Raw genomic sequence first — 7,657 nt, 5'->3', positions numbered from 1 at the left:
ATGTTGATTTGAGTCCCGGTTTTCTTCCCTTCACTGTTGGTTCCCTGTATATTTTTCTTTATTTTGCTTTGCACAGCCTTTACTTTTTCCTCCATTTTGTGACCATACTCAATCTTTCTGTGAGTATCCTTATTAGCGGTGTTTTGAACTCTTTGTCTGAAAGGTTGGTTGTCTATCTCTTCATTAGATCTATTTCTGGAGCTTTGATCTGTTCTTTCATTCGGGCCATATTTATTTGTCTCAGCATGCCTGTTATGTTGGAAAGGGTGGAGCCTTAGGCATTCACCAGGGCAGAGCAACCCAGGTCACTAAGCTGTGATGCTGTGTGGGAGACGGGTCTGAGACGGAACAATGCTGCTTGCTCAGCTCTCACTTGGCTTTCGGTTTCTCACCTCACTTCCCACAAGCGAATTAGGACTGTCTGATGCTGATTCCCAGATGGGTGGGCTTGTGTACATTCTAGGATGCTGTGGGTCTCTCCAATGAACACTCCTGTGGGTTTCTGCCACCACCACAACCCCCACAGATTTTTACAGCCAGAGGTTTTGAGGCTTTCTTTTCCCGCGCTGGAATCCTGGGTTTTGGGGGTCTGTTTCTCTCCCCAGGTGTTCTTTCCAGCCTATCTGCACACAAATGTGGGACCATTGTCTACCAGCTGCCACCTTGTCCCGTGTACTTGCCAACCCAGCTGCTCATCTCCACCCCTTCTACCAGTCTGGGTGAATTTTCTTCTTTAACTCTTTGGTTGTTGTACTTCTACACAGTTCGATTTCCTGTAAGTTCTGGCTGTTTTTTGTTTTTAAATTGTTTGTTACCCTTCTCTTGGTTGTGGAAGGAAATGAAGCGTATCTACCTACACCTCGATCTTGGCTAGAAGCCTTGGAAATTTTTCACATAGCTCACTCTTCACAATATTTAGTAGCATATTCTAGATAAAACAAAGCTGTAAGTGCTCCACCAAAAAACAGTTTATTTAAAAATTTTTTAAAAAATTGGGAAACTATTCTTGTAAACTTCAGATGGTGGTAAACTTTTTTACAAGGCCAGAAGCTCAAAACTGGAAAAGAAAAAAGTATATATTTGACAACTTTAAAGAAACTTATTTTTAAAAATATAAATATTAAAAGAGATACTGGGAGAAAATTGTTGCAACACATATGAAAACAAAAAAAAAAATAATCTTCATAATAAGATGAAGAGAAGTCAAACCACCCAATAGAACAAAACAAAACAAAAACACAGGATATGAGCAGGCATTCACAGAAGAAAAATAACAAATGGCCAGGAAATATGAAAGGGTGCTTATTATAGTCACCAGGGAAATGCAATGAGATGCCATTTTGGGCATATTAAATTTGAACACACACACACTTGATAGGTCACATGTGGAAGTAGGCACATCTACTGTGTGTAAGATTGTAAACCCCTCCAACTTTTGAAAGTCTGCTAAGTTAAAAAAGACTCACACTTTGAACAAGCAAATCTCCTTCTGAGGATTTATTACACAGGTATAAATATATGAGTTTATTTAGAGTATATTTTTATTTATTCCATATTCCTTCCCAGTTGAAAAAAATAGAGACCTAAACAAGACAGACATCAAATGGTGAATAGTTAACTACATTCTGGTACATTTCATTTTTAAAATATGAGAAAGCTATTTTAGGGGAGGAAAAATTCTCTACTCTCTTTGATATCCTGGCTATCCCTAAGAATTAAACTGATATAAGGCAGACTAACAGGAGAGCACACAATTTAAAAAAAATTTCTCTATGTACATGGGAATCTTCACAAAAGAATGAAGACCCAAAGATGTGACCAGAACATGAAGCTTTGTACCTTTCAGACAAACAATAAATTTGTGAAGAATTAATGAGAAAAAGTGGGTTTGGGCTAGGGGTAATAAATGGTGAAGAAGTAAGTAGGAATGAATATAAACATCAGTTTAACAAAATGTGTTTGTACAAATATCTTGGCCCCACATTCCCTCTCTGGTGATGAGACTAACTTCCTTCCTTCTGAATTAAGGAGGATACCTTTCATGTGAAAGTTTTACCATCTGCTTAGGGGAAGAAAAAGAATACTGCCTTCATAATCATGTTGGTTATTAATTCAGTATACCCAATATGTCAAAGTGGATTCATTTGAGCTGCCATATTTTGTTATCTTTCACTCTTTAATAAAAGATTGCTTGGGTTCACATGAATTGACAAGTCAATATGTTTGGATGTGATTAAGTGGAAAAAGGTTGCTTTACAATTTTTACCCAACAATACATTAAAAATAAAAGGGAGGGAACAAATATAATTGAATATTTGTCTGTGAAAGCTCATATGAGCTTAAATCAAAATGTAAAAAGATTAACACAACAGTATTATTCTTTTCCTGGGGTATAGCAGAGGATGATGTCAAATAGAATTGAGACAGGGGAGTTTATGGGTCTTCTAATGCGTGCTTGGTTTGTATAGGAGAGCAAAAGATTTCCTTGACCCCCTTAGGTCCCTGGCTGGGCCTAAAAATTAAACTGACAAAGAGAGATTAACAACAACAACTCTCAATTATGTCACAAGTATGTCCTGTGAGAGAACGAGTGCCCTGAAGACCTGAAAGTCAAGTGAAACCTCAGGGTACCAGAGGAAGTAGTTTGACGGAAATGTGATAGAATTATAATTAATACAGTAAGGCAATACATGCCATGATTTTAACTCTTTCTGTGACCATATAAAGTTTATCAGTTTTCATCACGATAGAAATTAAAAATAAAAATCTAATTCACAAATCTATTACTTCATGTTCAATTTATCTGGGAATTATCTACAACCATTTTTTTTCATATTTTAAAATGTCACTTTCCTTAAAAGATATGATTTTTAAACTATGGAAGCATTACATGACATTAGCTGACATTAGATTAAAAAATGACACATAGAATCCCTTTTTTAATCTTAAATTTCATGTATTCAAAGTTGAACATCATTTTCTCACTAACCATTTAATTCTGTGAATCATTTTAACCAAAAACCAGGAAAATCATCTTCAATTCTTTATCCATTAGCAATCTGCTTCTAAGGCCTATTACTTTTTCACTTAATTATTTTGGCATTTATCACTTCCACTTTATTATGATAGGCATTATTATTATTAGCAAAGTATTTATCACATGAAACCTAAATTATTTAGTTTATACCCAATATCATGATATCTGTCCTCTCTTTTGGCAATCCCTCTCCCCAATTTCTTTTCAAACCACTGCTCTACTGTTTTTCTCAAGTGTCTACCATCATCTCTTATTACAACATATCCCAACAACTTCTTTTGCTGGCTTTTAAGTTCTACTGTATCCACTCATTCTCTCTTACTAACTAGTCCTGGTCTTCTACAATGGAGGCCTTTCTCTTCCATCCAGAATAGCATAAAGAATAAAAGATGGCCAGATATGTTGTGGTTACCCCAATCGTGTTAGCAATTTACTAACCTTTTGAAAGAATAGAATTTGACTTTCATTAAGAGCGTGAGCCCAATGTAGTTTGAGAGATGGTAGGAAAAAGACTCTCCTCTATTGGCCCAAGCAACTTAGCTCTTTCTCAAACTTACAGCATCACCCGCAACATTGATGTTCACCCAATCTACCCTCTACAGAATAAAATTTATTCATCATTCACAGTGACTTCAGTTCTCATGAAAGTATTGTTCCAAGAACACAGAGTATCCATTTCTCCAAAAGAAATTCTAGAAAACATCTTTCTCTAACATGTTATATTTCAATGTTATTTTTCCTTATCTGTGTTGTTTCATCTTTACTTACAAATAGGTATCCAGAGCGATTGTCTGTTTGTTCTACTGACTAATCTGACTTTATGCACAATTCTCTTTAACTCCATATTCTTGCTCTCTCCCACATGGAATGCTTCCCTCTTTCCTTTCCACCTACACAAATGCAATTTATTCACAAGGGCTGGCTCAAATTGCTTAAAGCTTGTTCTGACTAAATCAGAATATATCTTCCCCCATTAGGAAATTATTTTTCTGTTTCTATTTCATCAGTGCTGGCTTTGTCTCCTGATCAGGATGCAAGTTACCAGTGATCAGGAGCTGTTTTCTTTTGTGTCCCTCTAATCACATAATACATACAGAGTGATCAATAAGCATCTGTTGATCAATTGAATACTGTAAGACATAACAGTTTACTTGACAGATCAATGTAAAAACATATTCCAAAAATAAACACAAATGCTAAACAATCATTCATTATTTTCAATAATTTGCACAATATCACAAAAAACCCTATGTATGAATCAAAAAGCAATAGATTGTTCATTATTTACCCAATACATTTGACAATATCAAGCAAAATAGGTTATATATTTAAATCATATTTTCTGCCCAAGAGGTATTAATTCAAACTATCTAAAATTCAAGTGTTTCAAGAAAGTTGCTCCTTGTATTTTAAGACACCCAACAATTAGTCATTGTGTCTCAGTTGTAATAAAGGATATACCATGGGGAAATGCAGGAGTCCAAGAAGTGCCATAGAAGAGAGGAAACAAGGGAAATTTCATATTAAGATACTGTGTGGTAAATATTTCTTATATTTTAGATATTCCCAGGAATGCTGGAAGAGAGGAATTAGCCATCAGTCATGAACATATTGACCTGGGAAATTCATATCAGAGTGCATTGACATGAGTGTTATATAATAGTTTTGAAAATTTTCCAAGGTGGAGTCATGTTTTTGAGAATAGATATGTCTTCTTCATAATTTCTTTCAGTATTGACAAACTGACTTTGAAAATTTATACAAATTTATAGATTTCCCATAATGTTAATTCACTTTCTATAATATTCTATATGAAATTTTAAAAATATTTGTATGACAATGAAAAAATTATTTTGGAATATAAAATGGGATAGTCAATATAATAAGGAAGATAGTTAAGTAGTACATTCTGCTTAGGGATGATCTATTTTGTTTTGATTTCTTAGAGAAAAAAGAAGTCAATAAAAATCATTTGTAGAAACAGTGCTAATTTAAAATTAATTCCCTCTTTTCAATAAAAAAGAACAAAATAAATAAATAAAATTAATTCTTCCTGTATTCAAAAAATTCTTTTTGATTTTCCATCAAATTTCTAGAACTCCTCTAATTTAGCCAAGCTTTAATTATATCTAAAATCATGTTGTATGACTGTATCCCTAACCTCAGATTGTGATTGTTACAAAGAGTAATTTTTTAAACAATAAAATGAAATATTTTAAAACAAATACTAATGCAAAAAGCTTTTTAAAAAATACATAGAAAAAGCAATGCAAATAGCATTTTACCACAAAGTGGAAAATAAAAAACCCGGTGAATTACAAAACATGGATAGGACAAGCTCATAGTCTTATGGACCCCTAGTGAAGAGGTTATATATTTACCAACACAAGTGAACATTTTATTTAAGTAAGGATTTTCTTTAAAATGTACTAACTGTAACAAGTAGCACAGCCTGTATAAAAGAAGTTTTGTTACTTTTCTAAAATAGAGATTCCCCTTGCTTTCTCAATATCATGTTAATTAAAACTTAGATTTGAGCCCTGGCCCCATGGCTCGTTTTGTTGGAGTATTTGTCTGTACACACAAAGGTGTGGGTTTGATTCCTGATTATGGCACGTGCCTGGGTTACAGGTTTGATCCCCGGTTGGGGTGCAGATTGAAAGCAACCAATCTCTCTCTCACTCTCCCTTCTTCCTTTCCTTCCTCTCTAAACATATCCTAGGGCGAGGATAAAAGAAAAAACAAAACAAACAAAAATAAATTTAGCTTTGATAATTTCTGTGGCTCATTTTTAGATATAAAATTCTACGACTATATTTTATTCCCAATAGATGAAATCAGTTTTATTGATTATTACTCCTTTTGCATAAGACAAATACCCATTATAACCAGCAATGACTTATTGATGTTATTTTTAAGATTTTCATTCATTTAATAACCACTGAATCACACTGTAGTTAAGAATTGTTAAATTGAAGCTGAATCAATTGTAGCTTTTTGGTTTTTTTAATAATACATATCATTAATTTTCCTCAATACTTCTATTTTCCTATTTATTTTTATCCTTTAACAATATATATTTAATTGTGCAAAGGTAGTTCCAAATGATATCAGGAAGGTGGAAATTTATGCCAGTGCTAACCACCTTTTAATAATTAAAATCCAGGAATTCATGGACCATTTTTTTTGAAATAAGCAGCTTCTACCTTTGGCTGCTAATTGATTGCACCATGAACAAGGACAGAGTAAAGATCAATTATCACACTGTGGTACTTATAAAGATAACTGCAATTAGGAGCCTCTAAAAAACAGATTCTGTGAGGGGGTGTTTTTCTTCTTTTCAATGACTGAGGATGAAATCTTCCTTCCCAAGTCATGTATAATTAGCCTTGAAAAGTGACTTACATGAGGTGAAACATTGGTTGAGTTTAACATATAGGCATTAGCAACTAAAACTTATTTCATTTTATGGCAAAATTCCCTGATCCTTTACAAACTTCAGTTCTGTTTTCAATGACATAATCAAACTCATAACCAACCTTGGAGATATATTTAAGAGAAGATATTTCTCATATAATTTTATAAACTTTTTCTCACATAAATTGTTCTCACTATGTACCAGATAATGACTCTTAGACTCATTTGACATTCATTCAACAATTATTTATTGAACATTCATTGCCTATGTGTCTGGTACTCTGTGGGGTACTGTATATACAATGGAGGGCAAAACAAGTCTGATCCTTGCCCCTGAGAGCTTACTAAGATATAGTGGCAAAGACAAGCAATAATCAAAGGCACAAGCACACAAATAAAGGTTAAGATAAAATATAGAGCTTATGTTGACTTCCCTAGAAACAGAGCCCAAGATCAGGAATCTTGTTCACATGACTTACTAAGGGACTACTCTCAGGAAAACTGGAGAAAGTGAAGCAGAAGAAGCATGGAAAAAGCTAAGCAAGAATGTGGTCTCAGCTGGAGGCTAGCTCAAGCCTGACCCCATGGAGATCTCTGAATCATGAACAATACCCCTGAGGTGATCTCACATTGAGGCAAGGAGGAACGTTTTCTGCAATCTTGGTTAGTCACTGAGTGAGGACTAAGAGGAAGAGTAAGGGTGGCAGGGGGCCACACTTTTTTTTGGAATGATATCCAAGTTGATTTTGGAAGATTGTATAGTATTTACCTTGGAAAAATAAAGGACCAAGAATAGTCATGCTAGTGAAAGAGGTCACCAGGTACCACAAGAAGATGGTACCTGGATAGTGCAGAGAGGCAGACAGGCAACAGACTGTGCAGAATCATGAAGACTTTGTTTAAAATGTTGGGTTTAATCTTAAAAGCAATGGTCAGCTTTCAAGTGTTATAAGAAAGGCACTTAATCAGATATGGATTGTTAAAAGATCTTTGGCAAAAGAAGAGTACGAGCTGGTCAGGAGTAGATCTTGGAATATCAGTCAGGTGATAATTATAGGAGTCCAAAAGGAAATAACAATGGTTCTAACTAATATAGTGATAATGCACATGAAAAAGTATAAGCGGAATCAAGAGATGATTACCGTGTTAAACAGAGAGGACATGTTGATGGATGGATGTCACAAAGAGTATAATGAGGGCCCT

Source organism: Pteronotus mesoamericanus, unplaced genomic scaffold, assembly GCF_021234165.1.
Source record: "Pteronotus mesoamericanus isolate MK-2021 breed Mesoamerican mustached bat unplaced genomic scaffold, CSHL_Meso_final scaffold_85, whole genome shotgun sequence".
NCBI classification, from domain to species: domain Eukaryota; kingdom Metazoa; phylum Chordata; class Mammalia; order Chiroptera; family Mormoopidae; genus Pteronotus; species Pteronotus mesoamericanus.
The sequence above is the reverse complement of the archived record's forward strand: the minus strand, read 5'-3'. Positions refer to the sequence as shown.